The following is a 19,652-nucleotide window of genomic DNA, read 5'->3' as shown; positions in this document are numbered from 1 at the left end:
TCATTCAGGAGTCTTCGGCTTGTCTATTTACATTTTGGGAAAACATCAGAGCGGCGGGCGGCCGAGGCTGTTCGGTGGGGTTTTGGAGTGTGTGTGTCGGGGTGTGATATCGCCGGGCTGCGCCGCTGATGTTTCTGTGGTAAGCGCATCCATATTCAGGCAGGAAAACAATCTTCACTGTAGTGATAAACACAGTAATCAGCGGCGCAGAGAGCCTCTCTGTTACTCGCCCGTCTCACACTCGTCCTCATACATAAATCTGTGTTAACTTTATATCACTTCTTCAATATGTCTTCCTCTCTCTCTCACTCTACTACACTCGCTCTTTCTTTCCCTTTTAACAAACTCTCTCTCTCAAATCTCAAAATCTCAAAATCTCAGTCTATCTTACACTAATTTAGCTTTTATTGTTCTGTATTTCTCTTTCTCTCCCTCTTTTCTCTCAATGTCTCAGCTCTCAGCTCTCTCTCCTGTGTTGATGTCTTACTCTTTGTTTTGTCTTATCATTCTTGTTCTCTTTTCTTTTTCTCTCTCTTTCCTCTCTTTCTGTCTCTCTTTTCTCCTGTCTCTGTTCTCTCTCTCTCTCTCTCTCTCTTATTTGTCTTTGTGTCTCTCAGTTCTTACTTTTCCTCTCTCTCTTTCTCACTCTCACTCTCCATGCTCCTTGGTCTTGGTCTCTCTCAGCTCTCACTTTCTCTTTTCTCTTTCTCATCTTTTTTTATCTCTCACTCTCTCCCTCATTTCTTTTTTTGTATATCATAGCTCTTTTCTCTGTTGGTGTATTTCTTTCTGTCTTTCATCTGTCTTGGTCTCTCTCTTTTTCTATTTTGCTCTTTTAATCTCTCTTTTCTTCTGTCTCTTAATTCTCTCTTTTCTTTGTTTTTGTCTCTCAGTTCTCACTTTTTCTCTCTTTTTCTCTTTGATCTTGGTGTCTTAGTTCTCACTTTCGCTTTTTTCAGCTCTCTCTATTTTTCTTTATTTTCTTTTAAAGTATCACGTCTTTCTCATCTTTCTCTCTCTCTCTCTTTGCTCTCTCTTTCTTTTTTCTTCTTCTTTATTGACCTCTCTTTCTTTCTCTCTCTCTCAAGTCACCTTATCAAGAGCACACTCACTGATGTTCAACCTCCCTCACAGGATAACACCTCACCACAAAAGTTGTGGTCATGTTCATTTGCATGGAATTTCTTAGTAGGTAACCTGCTAGTCTACACCACTGCCCAAAATGTGTTGACTATATAAAAACTTATTCTACAGAGTATAAAAAATATATATATATAAAAAGGTAACATTAGAATTTGCTTTTTGCACGTTTTTTTTTTTTTACAGGAAATGGTGTCCATATTCTCCCTCTGTCAAAAGATTTCTGTAAACGATCAAAAACATACATTTGCTTACTTTGAGTTTGGCCACACCCACTTCCAGCTTTTATCTAAATCAAAACAGAGGCTATTTTGATACATTAAATAGATGCAGATTAAGCTGCACTTTATTTGTGACTACAGAAGGATAACTCCTCGGAGAGGGATATGAGTTTATGCTTTAGATCGACAATAAGTATGAAGTGGTTTGAGTGTGTATTTCTGTGTATTACTCTGGGAGTACTGCCACCGCTCTGCTCTCACAGTGAGGCAGTTTCTCTGGCTGTGTGCTGTAGTGGTAGTATCATATTGTCTCGTACTGTGTGCTGCCTGTGGGGCATTTTGTCCTATATTAGGCACAGCAGAGAATTCGGCAGTCGTTTTTAAACCAGGCGTTCTTCTCTAGGGTCCTAATCGAGCTCCTGTGATGTGCTGATCATCTCTCCAAACCAGCAAAAACCCAGTTTTCTTAATTAAGTTTGTTTAGCTCTGCACTGCAGGCAGCAGTGTGTACTAAGTGTGTTTTTACTCTTGTGCCGGATAAATGAGTCGGCACCCAGGGCCGAATCTGGACTTGGACTTGTTTGGGGAAGGTGCTCATTATCAAGAACTCCAGCCAAACTTTTCTGCGTCCAGATTCACTTAAGGGTAGGAATAAACTTTGGCTATTTGCTGAATGTTATTATGTTGCATGGATAGAAATGCTCAAGCATTGAGAATATTGGAATAGCACTTGTAGGGTGCATAGCATTTCACCAAGCAGGAGACTTCCAATCAAGGGGAGGTCTGAGATGAGGGTGCCATCACCATGCTGTCCGTATCTGCATAATACGATGCATAATAGTGATAACATTAGACTACCATATGGCCAGAAGTGGAAAAAGTACTGAAAATTTGTAATTAAGTAAAAGTACCTTTACTTTGCTAAAATTCTACTCAAGTAAAAGTAAAAGTACCCATCTAAAAATCTACTCGAGTAAAAGTAAAAAAGTACTCAATTTAAAATTTACTTTGAGTAAAAGTTACATAGTTACTTTTAATTATTTGATGTAAAAAAGTAAAAACAAATCATAAATTAAATTGTTTTTAATGAACTATTATTCCACATAATAATTTGGATCTTTCAGGCAGTATTTGTTCAGACCCCCCCATAAAACATTTTCAAGAACAAGTGGTATAGGTTTCTATGATCCATTTTTTTTCTTTACTGTTTAAAAGTTATGGTCATATAGGTGAATATAAACTGTATTTTTATAGTTTTACAGGTCATTATTATTTTTTAACTTGCCATTGCTATGATTTAACTGCTATTTTCATGCTTTTTTAACATTTAAGCAGATTGTTTAATGAAAAAAATACTTACCATCACATGCTTTCACAGGTTTGATGTGGAACATTTGAAAGCTGACAGCTCTGTCCGACGGGGCAGGCAAATTTTTTATTGCATGAGGATTTTATTTTTTACTCAGTATTTGGGAGTTTTCCAATGTAGTGAAGTAAATTACTTGTGTCAAAATTGTAAAAACTACTTTAAAAATTACAAATTACTCATAAAATCTACTCAATTACAGAAACTTGAGTAAATGTAATTCATTACTTTCCACCTCTGCATATGGCTAACCGTAATTAAAATAAGTGAATAAGTGAAGCAGTCACATTACAAAATGAATCAATTACCCTACACACCGCACTGGGAGCAGATAGTCTCCACTATAGTCTGCATTAAGTGAACCCCAGACTACTGACCACTTTACCAAACATACTGAACTGACAGAGCCAGTGCTTTTAGATGGATACACACCACTGGGGAAAAGGATTCCCAACATAACCTGCCCATGTGGAACTTGGGACTTGTATGGGTCACCCAACTGGGAGCCATAAAGTCTTGTTGACATTTTCCACATTGACCCAACATATGTATCATAGTGATCAGAAGGGGTTAAACATGGTCCTCATCTGCACATGTTCTTGGTGCTTTCAGGTATTTGGACCCACAATGCACTGTGATGGCTGGTTTGAAGATTCAGTTTTGACTTCTTCAGGAAGTCCTGGGAATGACAATGGCGGCGCCTTCACAGAGCTCCATTGAGACATGTTATTAAGTGAGGAAATAGTCCAGTAGGTGACAGAATAACTATGAGTAAGTGCAGGTAAGGAATGAGTTGAGCAGGGATTGGGGAGTGCAGGGGGCAGAATGCTGTATAATATGGGAAAGCCTGATAGATGCAGTGTAAAGTAAAGTGCAGGGTGCAGAGTTTGTATGGGTGTCAGTGGAGTGGGTTGGGCAGAACACTGTTCTACTGGCTGTTCCACAGCCTGGCTGCCTAGGGGAAGAAGCTGTCTCGGAACCGGCTTGTTCTGGTCTTCAAGCTTCTGAGCCTCCTTCCACTTGGCAGCAATTTAGTTTCAACTGTTCCCAAACTAACAGAATCCCATTAGGAACCTTTACTAATCAATGCAGAGAGGTCTGAAATGTTGCGGCAGACATTACAGTCAGTACATTCTACTTCTGTATGTGTAGATTAATAAATGTCACAATTGCCCACACCAGTCTTAAATCATTTTAAATCACTTATTTCCCTTTCTATCTGAATAGCATTGCATTCAGACTCGTCCTTCATGGTGAAACTATTTTTTTTTAATAATCAGTGTACATGTGCATATGTTCTAGGCTGAATGCCATTTTATATATATATCCATTTTTTTCTCTGAATTCATATTCAAACCACCGTGGCAATGACCTAATCCTGACATTTACGCTTATTACATTATGCCTACATGATTTAAGAGCAATGGGCAGTAATGGAAAACACACTCAGTGAACACTGACAGTGAAGTGTTAAATATATATATATATGTTAAAATATATATGTTAAATATAATTATTTATTTATTGGAGACCCCATGCCCTGCACCTCCCCTAGCAGACATCTGTTCCACTGTGCATAGGAAGGCATTACTATTATATCCTCTCGAGACCCTTTGTCTTCTTATGAGGACATTACATTTCTGCATTTCTACATCATGATTCTACATTTTTAAAAAAAACGTTAACCCTTTGTCCTCATATAGAGACACTGCCTGTACCATTTGGTGGATGCATGACTACATTACTCTCAATTGATTAAAAATAAGATGGCGAGAATCCCAGTCACAGGTTTCTACAGCCAGTCCAGACAGAAACATGGGCCAGGTAAAAAAATCTCATCTATTTTTATATTTGAAACTAGTTTATTTACTTACTGTAGAAAGCTCAAATTTTGTTTTTGGACTAATTAGGTTCTTCGGATCCCAAATTGCAAGGATCATTTTTAAAAGTTAAAATAAACTATTGTCTCCTTATAAGAACAATGTTATTTGCAAAAACGACTTTCTGTACAAAGATAAAATTTTGTTTTTAAACTTGTTCGGTCCTACTGCTCCCACATAGATGTGATGAATTAAAAATGCACACCAAGCAAACGTTCAGGTCTCAGGAGGATATACATTAGTGTACTGTTACTATTACTTGTTTATTTGAAATCATTACTAGTGTTTTATTACAGTATATTACAATGTTATAAGTAAAAAAATTGTTTTTGGAGCCAGTTCAGGACAGGTACAGCTGTTTTAATCCTGATACTGAGGTAACAGTGTCTTATTATAAATCTATGAGAACATTTTTTATATAAAAGTAACAAGACCTTCGAAACCTTCGAAAGTTTGAACAAAGTTTTTTTATATTAAGCAGTTTTTGAGTTCCTGGATTTCAGGAGCAGGAGTAGAAGAAGCCAGCCAGCAGAAGCAGAAAACTATACAGTGCTTTGCTTTGCATGAACATGAAATACCATGGGTTCATCCTGTCTGTGATTCAATATTTAAAATTGAAAATTTCATACTAGAATCATAATTGTTTCATGTCTGAATGTGTAGATCTGCTGCCAGAAGGCTGGTTTACTTTTACTAAAAACTCAGAAGTATTTTTGAATGGTGGTCTACGAGGCTGATGCTGTTATTGCACAGTTTGCCTTGGGCTTAAGAAGATGAAGCAAGAGTCTTGCACACTTTCTTTCTTGCTTTCCGGCCCCGTCCACGCCCTCAAACTAACTCCATACTAATTTTATACAGCACTGCCAGACTGGCTCAAATAATGACATGGACGCAGCTTCTCTGCAATTCATCACTCCCCACCTACTTTAACACTTTAACGCTGGTATATTGGGGTTCGAGGGCTGATGCAAGTGCAGAAACAGATGGATCAATGGTCTGAAGAAGGCTGACGGGTGTCTGAGCTGGTAATAGATTTCTAATTTCTCTTTCTAAAGTCAAACGGCTGCAGGGTTGAACTTCAGGCTTGAATTTCTTCTTGCATCCCTGCCCACTCACCGTGCGTCCATACCGAACGCGACGCGAGCGACAAAGCAGCCGGAAGTCATTCATTTTCAATGAGAACGAGCGACACTGGGCGATAGGCAGCGACGTGGTTTGAGCGACACGAGACAGTTAACCAGAACTTAACTTTATGCAAATAAGCAGCGACGCATGGTGGCTACTACCAATCAGAAACAGATTCTCATATATCCGGCCTGAAATCACTGCTCTGATTTTCGGTTCCTACTAAAGATTTATTCCACCAGCAAAACGGAGAGAACAGAACTGAACTGAGCTGATCTGAGTTACCGCACTATACTACTAACCAGAAGTAAATCCTTACAGAATTATCTTATTTAACCCTTGTGTGGTGTTCATATTTTTGTTACTTGTTTATTGTGTTACTTGTATTTAATTCAGCAAAATTAAGCAATTTTACATTAAAATGCTTTACACATGCTTGTTTCACCTAAATTGCAAGCAATATAAACAGCTTACATGGTTAATATTTGCCCTTTACCTTTCTTATGTTACATTTCTTTAAAAAAGTGCTACTCTTTTTTTATTAGTTTTTTAATAAAATGTAAAAGAAAATGAATTAAACTCAAGATATGAGTAGAAAATTTGTTTAGTTTCAAATTTACAAATGAAGCAATGTTTATTAGCCCTTTTGGCCAAACATACTGTATGTAATATAAATGTGTGTGTGTGTGGGGGGGGGGGTGTACAGTGTGTGTTTATCGAAAATGTGTTTTGATGTATGTTTTCCACAAAAAATGAGCCAATGCCAATGAGTTTGAGTTAGAAAAAATATTTTTTTAGTATCATTTGATGAAAAATGAAAACGGGTCCCACAGACCCGAACACCACACAAGGGTTAATAGAAAACTATATATTAATACTGAGGAAATTATTTATTAAATTATCAGAACCTTTTATTGAAACAAAGGGAATTTTTATATTACATTTTAAACAAAAGGGGAGCAGAGGCAGAGCAGACGGGAGGCAGACGTAAAAGCGGGTGAGACAAGATTTATCAAATAACAAATAAACAAACAAACAAATAAGGAATAAACAAGGAAATATAAATAAATAAACAAACAGGGAAAATAACCAAAAACTAATCTAGACAGATAATAACTAAACAGGGCTGGGGAAATATATACAAGGAAATAAACGTAAATATTAACAAGAAATAAACAAGGAAACTAGAAACTAGAGAAAGAAACACAGAATAAATAGAGAATAACTGATAAACTAAGAAACGTGGAATAAACTACTATAAACAGGGCAAGACAAACGACAGAGGAAGGTGCAAAGACCGACAGCAAACATAGACTAAAAGGTACTATTTATACTAACATGAAACAATGAACACCTGGGGAGACAGGTAACGAGGGGCGGAGCTACAGATAACAAACACGTGAGGGAAAACTACTGGGGAAACACACTAGGAAACGCAGAAACACAGGGAAACAGAGCGAGAGCGTGACAAAATTAACAGAACGATTTATTAAAACGGAGTGTATTATGTTTTACATTTAACAGAAAGATGTTAATTAATTATTAAAACTGAGGGAATTATTATTTATTAAATTAAGAGAAATACTGTTTATTAAATCAAGAGGATGATTTACTATGTTTAAGTAAACATATTAATTACATCCAAAGAATTATTTATTACATTAAGTTAACAATATTTAAAATTACTTTAAAATATATAAAATATATATATATACATTAAGAGAATGATTTACTACATTAAGGATTAAAAAATTATTTATTGTAAAATTAAATTATTATGTTAAATAATTGTACTTAATAGTAGTTATAGTAGTTAATAGTAGTTTTATCGCGTTCGATGTGTATGTACAGTCAGGCAGGACCATGCTAACCCACATTGACCCCCATGGAGGAAGTGATTAGCCTGTAGTTGAACAACAGTGCTGTCTATTGAGTCGTGTGTAATGATTGTTTTAGATGCTTTGTCTCCGGCTCTTGTTGGCTATTTGTGCCGCAGATCAGGCTAATTCAATCATTCATATTCAATTAAAACCCACAATAGCAATTTGCGTAACTCGCAGGCCGATGTTTAGCAATGCTACAGCGAAGGCTTAGTAATTGATAACAACAGCCAGGTCACTTTGAAGCAACGATCTGGAAGCTGCAGGGTTTATTAACTGAACACCAATGTCTCACTCCAACACACAGATCTAATTAAGAAATAAGCTGTAATACAAGACCGAACAATAGTAACTCAGTGCATTCACATCATTCAGTGTAAACAGTGGATACTGCTCAGTGTAGGAGATGTATAAGTGTGGAGAGCTATGTGAGTCAGCATTCCTGATTGGCTGTTTGCAAAGTAGAGCTACAAATAAAAGCTACTCTGAGTTATACAGATGCATTTTGAAAAAATGAAGAGAGCACTTCAGTTTCTGAATCAGTTTCTCTGATTTTGCTATTTATAGGTTAATGTTTGAGTAAGATGAACATTGTTGTTTTATTCTATAAACTACAGACAGCATTTCTCCCAAATTACAAATTAAAATATTCTCATTTATTTGCAGAATATAAGAAATGGCTGAAATAGCAAAAAAAAAGACATGTTTATATGGTAACCCCACAGCCAAAATGAGGAAACTCTGGTAATGTGCTTTGCTACAAAAGTCTCAAAAATATAGACCAATCGCGAGAGAGCTGAAGTCATTATTCCTGATTAAATATTAAAACCAGGCTTAATGTACTGAAAAAATCTGCTGAAAAGACCATGCTACAAAAAATCTTATTAAAGACCAGCTTTTCCTGCATTTTTGGGTGGTTGACCAACTTTGCAAACTCTTTGACCATAAATACTAGCTAAGACCATCTAAAACCAGCTACCAGCAGAAGCTAGTTTGTTTTTGAATGGTCTAAACCAGCTACAAAAAATATCTAGTTGGTTTTGAATGGTCTAAACTAGCTACAAGCAAAAGCTAGTTGGTTTTGAATGGTCTAAACCAGCTACAAAAAAAATCTAGTTAGTTTTGAATGGTCTAAACTAGCTACAAGCAAAAGCTAGTTGGTTTTGAATGGTCTAAACCAGCTACAAGCAAAAGCTAATTGGTTTGGATGGTCTAAACCAGCTACAAGCAAAGCTAGTTGGTTTTGAATGGTCTAAACCAGCTACAAGCAAAAGCTAGTTGGTTTTGAATGGTCTAAACCAGCTACAAGCGAAAGCTAGTTGGTTTTGAATGGTCTAAACCAGCTACAAGCGAAAGCTAGTTGGTTTTGAATGGTCTAAACCAGCTACAAGCAAAGCTAGTTGGTTTTGAATGGTCTAAACCAGCTACAAGCAAAAGCTAGTTGGTTTTGAATGGTCTAAACCAGCTACAAGCGAAAGCTAGTTGGTTTTGAATGGTCTAAACCAGCTACAAGCGAAAGCTAGTTGGTTTTGAATAGTCTAAACCAGCTACAAGCGAAAGCTAGTTGGTTTTGAATGGTCTAAACCAGCTACAAGCAAAAGCTAGTTGGATTTGAATGGTCTAAGCTGGTTTCTGATGGTCAAACATACCCAATACTGATCAGTTGGCTGGTTTTAAAGCAAATTTTGCTTTGTAGAAATGTATTTTCTTACTCATCACTGATGCCATCTTCAGTTTTAAAAACTACCTGATGATGCGCATGGTTTTCACAAGACTTTCACAAGGCAAAATATCCTTAACCACCTCCAACTTCAGTTTGAAGTACTACTGTCTATATCCAACAATTTGTGGACACCATCCCTCTGTTCTGAGTTAATGTCTGTAGTGTGGAAATGGCCACAGCAGCTCTCCACGCTGTTCATGACATAAACGGTCAGCAACAGTGGAATAACTCACGTTAGCTCTGAGCTGGAATTGCAGCTTCTGTACTAGATGTTTTTATTGAAAGTTTTGTGGTTGTTCTACTTTATTCCGCTTAATACTTTTGAAGAAATAAACCTGTCCTGATGATAAGTAGCAGGCTAGGCAGCGCTAACCTCTTATTCTTTTGTGAGGCTTTAGCTCGCGGCACATTTGTGGCTTTTCATCCCCTCCTTTGAATTAGCTACGCAAAGAAAATGGCATTCAATAAAGTATTTTTCTTTCTGCATCTAATTTGGCTGTGCTTTGAGTCAGTGATAAAGTATAGTGTGTTTGGTGTGTGTGTGTGTGTGTGTGTGTGTAGGGACTGAAGCTAAAAAATAAAGGCAATTGAATGTGTTGACCGCCTTGAAATTATGTAAGGGGAGCTGATAGCAGGAATTTGGCAATGGGTGAAACAATTAGCCCCTGTCAACACACTGCACTGACTCCACAGACACAACTGAGAGATGCTATTAGCCACTGGAGCAGAAAGAGCATACTGGCTAGCATTGTTCAAAACATGCAGCAACAAATGTTACAGATTCAGGGTCAGCTGGAGACACAATTAATCAAAATCCATTAATATGTACAGCAAATAAATATAAAGCTGGTATTGTGAGTCACGTTATAGCAGCAATTTAAATTGAGCATGAAGTGTTACTTAATCACGAATAACACACGACCTCGAGTGTTCTATTGCTTTTATACAACAGTTTTTTTTTACAAAATGAATAAAGAAAATAAATCATAGGACTTTAAGAAATTAAGAATGAATATGCTTTAATATGGACTGAGCCTTCCACCAAAAAGTAGTTCCACAACAACTGTAACAGAACTGAAACTTAACTACAAAACGGTGTATGGTTTGTACAGACTAACACCACAAAAGTTAGCTTGAAATCAAAATTGGGAATAAGTGAAGATGGTAACGTTAGGAGGGTGAAATAACGCTAATACTCTCCTCTCCTGCTCCGTGGAGTCGTCTTCAGGTGAAAGCTGCGCATTTTTTGAGCATTTCTGCTTGTTTTGCTGGGTGGTGTTGGTGGTTTTAGCTAGCCGGCTGGACTGTGGTTAGGTAAGCGTAGCTTGCTTTAGATCAGCATTAGCTTAGCTTAGCCTAGCCTGGCTGGTTAGCGTTCTGGCTCTCAGACGGCAGTAAACGAGCGATTTTCTTTCCCGTTTTTCCACAAAAGACGAGCCAGCGCTGCGGGCGAGCGTGCAGCAGCTGAGCGCTAGCCTGTGCTAAGCTAACGCTGCTGCAGATGTCCTGCGTATATACGCCGCTACTCGGCAACGCGTCGGCGGAGTGATACAAGTTTAGTGTGAGAAGGCTGTGATGTTATCACATATATTAGAACGGCTAGAACACTTCTCAGCCAATCAGATTGTGAGGTCGGAATTAACTTTTGTATAATTCAGGATATAGCTTAAGAATGCCCATGTCTGTATACGTTGTGAGGTGTTGTCCTGTGAGTAAGGCTAAACACTGGCCAGCATGCTTATGGCAAGATGATTGCAAAGCTTGATAGAAGGCATTACCATCTGTTGTGGTCAGTGCAGTGGGTGCTAAAGATTGTGACCAGTGGCTTTTGGCTAAAACTGTCTGTGTGAACCATAGACTGTGTATAGCTGGACAGAGCATCATCTCTCAAAAGTGAAGCCACCACAGGTCGGGCGCCCCCTGCTGTTTGGTTGCAGAAAGCTGTGTAACTCCACCCATCCCCATAGGTTTCAAAACAGGCAAAACAGAACAACTTTCAATCACGTTTTTTTTTTCTAATATACTGTAATTCTACCTCCATTATTTAAATGCAGCAGCTTTAGTGTAACCTCTGATTATATTGTTAAATTTTTATATCCCCACAGAATTCGTTTTTTAAAATGTTATTCAGCTCTATTCTAAAAGCTGTGGCTATTGTAAAAGGGCTGGTTATGGGCGGGACCAATAACAGACCGTCAGCTCCACTCCGCTCCGCTCTGCAGCCTGTGACCTCGAGGCAGCCCTCAGGGGCGGGGTTATTTAAATGAGTAGGCTGTCTCTCCACAGTCATTCTCCCTCCTCTGGTCTCTACTGCGCTCTACTCTAGACTCGGGTTTCAGGATCGCCAACATGGAGGAAGATTTTGGAAGATTTTTTACTAGGGTCAGGAGCATTACACGTGATAGGTGGAGTCCTAGTGAGTGAGTGTTTGGGTAGGTGGGTAGGTTTGCACAGTTAGGGTTGGCAAAACTATCAGGTGGCTCTTCAAAAAGTGATGCTGCATTGGCGGATGTTTAAACAGAGGTAGTGGGAGAGTCTTAATGAGTGGATGAGTCATTATTATGTAAAGGTAAATGAAGACGTTTTCACTGTGAATTTTGTATAAATCTACGTAGGTTGTTCTTCCTGGACTTCAGGGTGAAAGAAACCCCAAAACAAAGAAAAATCCAGAGCATAAAGCGGTTTGACTAAGGCGCTCAGTTACCTCAAGTGGCACAAGCATTAGAGGGGGACGCATTAGACACCGCGCAGGCGCCGTATTGATTCCCTGCCACAGTTTGTTCCCGACGCGGGACCCCAGAGACGCCGCGTGCCGCACGCCGGGCAGGAAGTGTGTGGATGAAGTGCCAGAGGCTCCTGTTTGTTTCCTGCTCTGGCAGATGAATAATGCATGAATGATACAAACGAGCACGGCTTGCCAATCAGTGGCGTAAAGCTGGTGAGGTTGTTGTACGCTGGAATAGAACCCCCCCAACACTTCTGCTGTCCCCCCACAGCCCCCGTTCCTTTGTCAGTGTTGGGCCTTTGATCTCTTCTTCCTGGACAGACTGGAGAAAGAATGAATGTTCCCACCCCTCCTTCTCAATTGTACTCACTCTCTCTTTCTTTCTTTCTTTCTTGCTTTCGTTCACTCAATCCTTCCCTCACTCGCTCCCTCCTTCCTTATCCTATCCTTCGTACATTGCTGTGAATGCCTCTGGTACCGCTGAATGTCACAGGATTCATCCCGTACTCTACCTGCCTGCAGGAAACACTTTCATTCAGTTAGAAGCTTCACTGCCAGAGTTACGACATAAGCACACAAAACATGCCATTTATACGTACCATCAATTCCAGCTGGCGGCTTCAGCGTGACAAATTCATCAGGAGTTTTACTCATGCTCGCCTTTGAAGTTTTACAGACTAGATAACCGGGTGAAAACCTGTTCAATCCCAGTGCTGTATATTTTACAAGCTATATGTAATATACTGTACTGCATAATACAGTGCTATATTATACAATATACTCACTGGCCACTTTATTAGAAACACATACCTTGTTCCTTATACTTCCACTCACTGGCCACTTTATTAGAAACACCAATATCATTCCTCATACTTCCACTCACTGGCCACTTTATTAGAAACACCTACTGTTCCTTGTACTTCGACTCACTGGCCACTTTATTAGAAACACCAATATCATTTCTCATACTTCCACTCACTGGCCACTTTATTAGAAACACCTATATCATTCCTCATACTTCCACACTCTGGCCACTTTATTAGAAACACCTATATCATTCCTCATACTTCCACACTCTGGCCACTTTATTAGAAACACCAATATCATTCCTCATACTTCCACTCACTGGCCACTTTATTAGAAACACCTATATCATTCCTCATACTTCCACTCACTGGACACTTTATTAGAAACACCTATATCATTCCTCATACTTCCACTAACTGGCCACTTTATTAGAAACACCCATGTCATTCCTCATACTTCCACTCTCTGGCCACTTTATTAGAAACACATACCTTGTTCCTTGTACTTCCACTCTTTTATACACTTTGCCTATTTTATTAGAATATTTTCTGCCTAACTTGTACTTTCACTCAATTATGTAGGAACATCTGAAGCATTACTGTACACAGCAAAAAGGCAAGTGTTAAATGAACTCCCACAGAGTTGATTTTAACTCTTTTTCAGGGTTTATATTCTGTAGCTCCACACTCTTTGGAGTTAAATCAACACTTTCAAAATAGTTAAACATTTAACACCTTGCCAGAGTTCCTTTTTAATGCACATTTGTATTTCTTTAACTTCCTAAATTGTTACACTAACACTGGAAAGAGTTAAAACAGCATAAATGAGAAGAAGATTAGTATATTGATATGACTTTTTATTATTTAATTATTATTCAGGACAGGTTAGCGTGTAATTTTCCGTTGTATTTCTTAATGCATTACCCTTAACACTTTATCACAATTTACTGTACAAAGGATGGTAACTTGCTCTTATAGCCTACAATATATTGGCTAGATAAACAACCATTAAACAAAATATAACACAATACCCAATGGAAGGAGCCCTGGTGACTCATAGTGTATGAAAATGCGAGCTCTTTCCAAAGAGAAAGGAGAAGTCATGGTGGTTTACTGATAATAAGGGATGACCTTTATTATGGTTCTTGGCCCTCGCTGGTGTCATGGGACAGTTTTGGATCGCTGAAGCAATCACTCCACTACTAGTGGGTACTAGTGGAGTTTGATGCAGACTGTAGTAAAGGAGAGGAGGGGCTGCTGATGCTGCTGCTACTGCTGCTGTAGCAGAAGGGGATGCATTATGTAGCCAGTGGAGGGAGATGAGGGGAACCGGGCTGTGTCAGAGTTCAGAGATTTCTTAACCTTGTGGAAATGTGGGGGTCCCTAGAGGGCGCTAGGGGGTTTCAGGCAGGAGAGAAGAGTGGCAGGTAGGAAAGTGCAGACTTTTAAAGTGAGCTTGTCAGCCAAATGTGACTTTTGTTGGCCCAGCGGAGCAAAGGAAGTGATTTTTGATCACTGGTCCAACATTTTATTTACGTTACTTGCTACAAAACCCTCAGAAGGTTTGACACTTTTTCTCCTAGGGTCTGTGGAATCCCATTTCACCCCTTTCCCCTAGTACTTAGCATTACTGCTGCTTTTTTCTGTGTACACACTAAAAAATAGAGGGTCCCAATTCTGTTTGGGATAGTGTTACAATGATAGCAAGATGGCGGCACAAACAGGCAAAGAACCCCAAAAAATATGGATAAAAGTGGTATGTCTTAATAGTTGGATAGCTTGCTAAATTTCTCATTCTGCCTTAACTGGTGCAATTAGCAACTTTCGCTAACTTTAGCTCCTCATCACCAAGAAATTAGTGGTGAAGCATACTAAATTATTGCTCTACCTATAAAATGGGCCAACCCTTTAAGAAACCCTTGTGTGCCCAGGGGTAGTGGTTAACAATTTAATTAGCATTGGGCATTACTGTTACCAATGATTTGTGTTTTTTTGCCATTTAGCTGATGCTCTTATTCACATTAACTTTTGACATTTGACTCTATTATATTATACAGGTAATACAATTTATATTAACTTATCATACATGCCATGGGCTTGATACAAGTATAGTGTCCCATGAGATTTGCCATGTGCCACAGAAACTTAAGAAAGCTGTGGGTAATAATGTTTTCCACTATATAATTAATTCCTGATTCACACATGACACGGTAAATCAAGTAATGGTAAATTCCTGCACATCTTAAAGTGGAATCTCCCATTCATCTGACACTCACTATAAGGCATCCCTCAAAAGCTCACTCACAAGATAGCACCTCACAGCCTAAACAGGTGTGGGCGTTCCCACACCATCCTCTAAAAAACACTTAATGATTAATTTGTTTCTCAATTGTAACCTGTTAAAATGTCATAGCATGACACAATTAGCCAGCACTTGTTCACTTTACACTTCTTAAATACTTACTGCCTTTATAACAAAGCTTAAATGTTGAATACTTTAAATGTTGAATAATTTAAAATGCCTATCCCTACTAATGCTTGTGATGATTGTCTAGCTGAGGTTAGTTAACATTAGCAGAACCTCAGTACTTACCTATTCAGGAGACAATTAGCCAGCTCAGCATCCGTCTTATAGTCTTTCTGGGCTCTTCTAAGCTGCTTGTATACATCAAATGCTTTGACGGTATTTACTCAGGATTTACTCCATTCCTGTCAAGGAGATTTTAAGTCTGTTTTTGCCACTACTGTGTTTAATACCTGGCAACCTGGGGTGTGGAAAAAGGTGTAAAGAATAGGCATTGGACAGAATCAGAGGCTAAAAAACACAAACAGAAGTAATTTATAGGAAAAGCCTCCAGATGAGTAACATGCATAGCACATAGGCAGCCTGATTGTCTGTGCAAACACATGGCCACACAGTGAGTATATCTCTATTCTCAGTTTGCAGGCTATAAAATCATCTCTTTTTCAATTATAAGTCACTCCAGTCCTTCATGGGAATCAAATAATGGCAAATAAAAAAGCAACTAGATGGAACGTACTGGTGTGAGTCAGGCCTTCCTCCAGACACATGGAGCACACCACCTGACTAAGGCACTTAATTTCACAGAGAGACAATCATGATGGAGCACCCATGAGCTGAATCCTTAATCAGATGCTTCATAGCCGAGCTGCAGTTTCCTTTCCTTACCTTTTCTGTTTCTGAGTGTATCCGCTAATTCATTAGCCTGGAATCCTGTTCACTGATGACTCGCAGTTCTGTGCTTCTTTGTGGTGCATTATTAGAAAGGAGTTTCCCTGATTTAACCTGGAATATTTTACTATATAGACTATATATATAGCAAGATTCAGAGCTTCTGTCTCTGACTTTACGTTATCTACAAGGTGGAGCAGCTACTGTAGGTGTCACGCCACACTGCTCTCCTTCCACACTACCGAACTCCACTTCCCAAAAACCCACTAGCGATGACATCACCGTCAGCCGCTCCCCTTCGCCCAATCGCGTTACGCCCCCCCCCGTTCAGAGTCACCTGTATTCTAGGAAGTTCCGGTTCAATGTAATCTTCTGTTTTGTATATAAGCTTTCAGTCAGTGTCTGTACTTATATTTGTCATGCTTCCCTCTGTCTTCCAAGCTGATCTGGACTCCATTTCCCAGAATGTCACTGACACTCCTGATCATCATCACATGATCCAGTCTTAGTCACCTGACTAATTGATTTTTTCACCTGCTTATCTGTCTATTTATACCCTCTCCTTTGTTCAGTTCCTTGCCATATTTTGACTAGCCACATAGCTCTACTAGCATTCCTGTCGCTCTTGTTAGATTTTTCGTGTATTACTTTTGCTACTCTATTTTTGACTTTGAATTTTTGCCTAGCCCTTATTTGCTAAGTTGTCCGGCCTTGCATTCTTGGGTATGTACCTGTTTTTTTGCATTTATCCTAGTCTTGTAAATAAAGCCTCTCTCTTGTTTTTAATCTGCATGTGTCTGACTTCTGTCCAGTCCTGACAATATGATGCATGCAAAGTGCAAGAAGACCACCACATCAAAGTCTATGGCTCATGGCTCACACATATACTTTACACATCTGCTTCATGCTCTTTTTGTCTCTTTTTGTTTTCCCCCTGTGCTTCCCCCCTTTCCATGCTAGATGGCAGCAGGGAGCAACCCAATATTATTTTTTTAGGCCCCCAAAAACCCACTTTTCTGCAGTGTGCAGTGCCTGAATGCTGCTAAGCATGCTAAGTCACAGTAAGCAATGCCCTTTTCACTTTCTTTTTTTTAACACCACCATCAAAGCTGCATATGGGGTCTCACATAGCATCTAATGCAAAACCCTAATAGCAGATTTGATTTCCTGTACAGGAAGAGTGCACGGTGTTCTTTGACTGTGACATTTCCAACATCCTTTCAAAGCAGCGCTTTCTCGCCTAGCCGTGCGTCGTGGAGGTAAGCCGTTGCCGCAGCCGCAGTACCACGGTGTTGCATTGTGAAGCCTATAAAAGGTTGGTCCGGGCAGCCGGTAGCCCTGCTACTTCAGCCGGCGTTGAAATATGTTGAAAGCTAGCTGTGCATATAATAACCCCTTTATACAGAGAAGGTTTTACAGGCATTTACCAGTAATTGAACAGAAATGAGTGAAGTATAAGGACACAAGTTCACAATCACACTAAATGTTGACCCACCAATTTTCCTGCAATTTACCTCAGACCTTGTACAATACCTGAGCAATTACCGGAATGGCTCAGATGAGATTAGACAATGTTACTGGGAAATATGGAACAATTACATTACAAGGAAATGTGTGCAGTGAGTCTTATTTAGTGAAAAGACATACAGTAAGTACATTATTGGATACAATTCCCTATGATTGTAGTCTTCTAGTAAAGAAGACTACAATCAAAACAGTTTTTGTCATATATATATATATATATATAGACTTTTTTAAATCATTGTTTCAATTGTATGTGATTTGAATAGAATGTCTAGAAAGTGTTGTCCAGGAATTTCAAGGCTAAGTATTGATAAAGCCCATATATGGTAAAAAGGCTGTGTAAAAAGGCTGAACATGGTCAATGTCCAATAAAAAAAAAATGTGACTTAATAGGAGAAGTTTTCAAGTATCCTTCCAAAAAAAAGGCCTGGGGTCATGGTGTGAAGTTCAATTTCATACAATACCAGATCATCCTTGGTCTTTATTGCAGGAATTAGACAACCCAACGTTACATGAGTAAGTTCCTTTGGTGCACTATTTCAACAGGACTGCTGTCTTAAAGGCTTACCTTTAAAATAGATATACAGTGGCTTTCAAAGTATTCACACCCCTTGAACTTTTTCACATTTTACCTTACATCCCCATTTTTTTTTTTTTTTGAGATTTTAAGTGATAAACCCAAAAATACACAAAATAGCACATAATTTAGACTTCGTAGAGCCACCTTTCTCTCATATCTCTACCCCAGCTTTGCACATCTGGAGACTGAGATTTTTGCTCATTCTTCTTTATAAAACAGCTCAACCTCAGCCAGGTTGGATGAGCAACAGCAACGTTCATGTCTTGCCACGGAAGATCAGTGGGATTTAGGTATTTAGGCATTTAACTGGGCCATTCTAACACATGAATATTCTCTGAAAGAGTCATTGTCTTGAATCTCCTTCCCAGCCTCAAGACTTTTGCAGCTTCCACCAGGATTTCTTCCAGGATTTCTTGGAAGTATTTAGCCCCATCCATCTTTTCATCATCTCTGACCAGCTTCCCTGTCCCTGCTTAAGAAAAGCATCCCCACAGCATGATGCTACCACCACCATGTTTTACTTTTGGGAAGGTTTGTTTAGGATAATGATCAGTGTTACTTTGTTACTGCCACACAAATCACTTTGTATTTGGGCCAAAAACTTTAACTTTGGTCTCATCGTCACAATTTTGTGCTACTTTGTGTTGGTTTATCACTTAAAATCTCTGTACATACATTAGGAACCTCTACAACTCTACAACATGCTGAGTTACACATCTGTTACACACTACTTCTCCATGTGAAGCTTAATAAATATGACCAAGAATTTCACATATCAGTCAAAATTTTAAATCATGTATTGTTCCTGATAACTTTACAGTAATGTCTCCTCTGAATAGCATCACAATCTGACACTTCTTTCTGCCTGCAACAGTTTTTGTGACTGTTTCTTTGATAATGATAATTCTTCGGTCGTCTTAAGTGTTTTTTGGCCGTCCCTGCACTATGTCAGACCAACAGTGGGTAGCAGAAAAAAAACAGTCGTTAGCCTTCTGCTTAGAGGGACTCAATCTGCGCCTGGAAACACACTGCTGTTCATTTTCCACTTGGTTTCAACTTAAAGACCCGAGCGGTGGCACTGAAAAATGAATCGCACAATGGCTCGTTTGTCTGCTACCTCGGATTGTTTGTGTAATATGTCATCCCCCGTTTTCCCCTTCTTTCCCCCTCCTCAACAGCCCATAATACAGAATGACGGCAAGAAGGTGCTCGTAATGCATCCCGTGACGGATCAAATGGGAAGTGACAGTGGGGAGTTATGTATGGCTGCAGGGACGCCATTACCCGTGCTAAAATATGAGCCAGGGCCGCTCTCTATCTCTGCAAAAGGTGTACAAATGGCTTTTAATGCGCACCTCCAGCATCATTAGCCTCGGGTTGCTACCGGCTGCTCTGGATGAGTGCTGAGCTCATTATACAGGGTTTTTTTTGTCTTCGCTGTTATTATTATTATTGTTATTTTTATACATGGGGGGATGAGGCATCAATT

General features: G+C 39.1%; 1 long non-coding RNA gene across 2 annotated transcripts in view; it reads left to right on the top strand.

The window, feature by feature from the left end:
- LOC111195161 (uncharacterized) overlaps positions 1-19,652 on the top strand; it is a 179,322-nt gene that overhangs the window by 14,615 nt on the left and 145,055 nt on the right. Inside the window, exon 3 of one of the 2 annotated variants that reach the window (XR_002651498.2) lies at positions 3,340-3,507. The exons of the other annotated variant lie outside the window; for it this stretch is intronic. This is a non-coding gene — a long non-coding RNA (uncharacterized LOC111195161). Of the gene's footprint in view, positions 1-3,339; positions 3,508-19,652 lie in introns of those variants that run through there. 2 annotated transcript variants of the gene reach the window in all.

The sequence above is a fragment of the Astyanax mexicanus genome, chromosome 25 (assembly GCF_023375975.1).
Source record: "Astyanax mexicanus isolate ESR-SI-001 chromosome 25, AstMex3_surface, whole genome shotgun sequence".
In the NCBI taxonomy this organism is placed as follows: domain Eukaryota; kingdom Metazoa; phylum Chordata; class Actinopteri; order Characiformes; family Acestrorhamphidae; genus Astyanax; species Astyanax mexicanus.
Note: the sequence above shows the minus strand (reverse complement) of the source record. Positions and strands in the feature narration are given on the sequence as shown.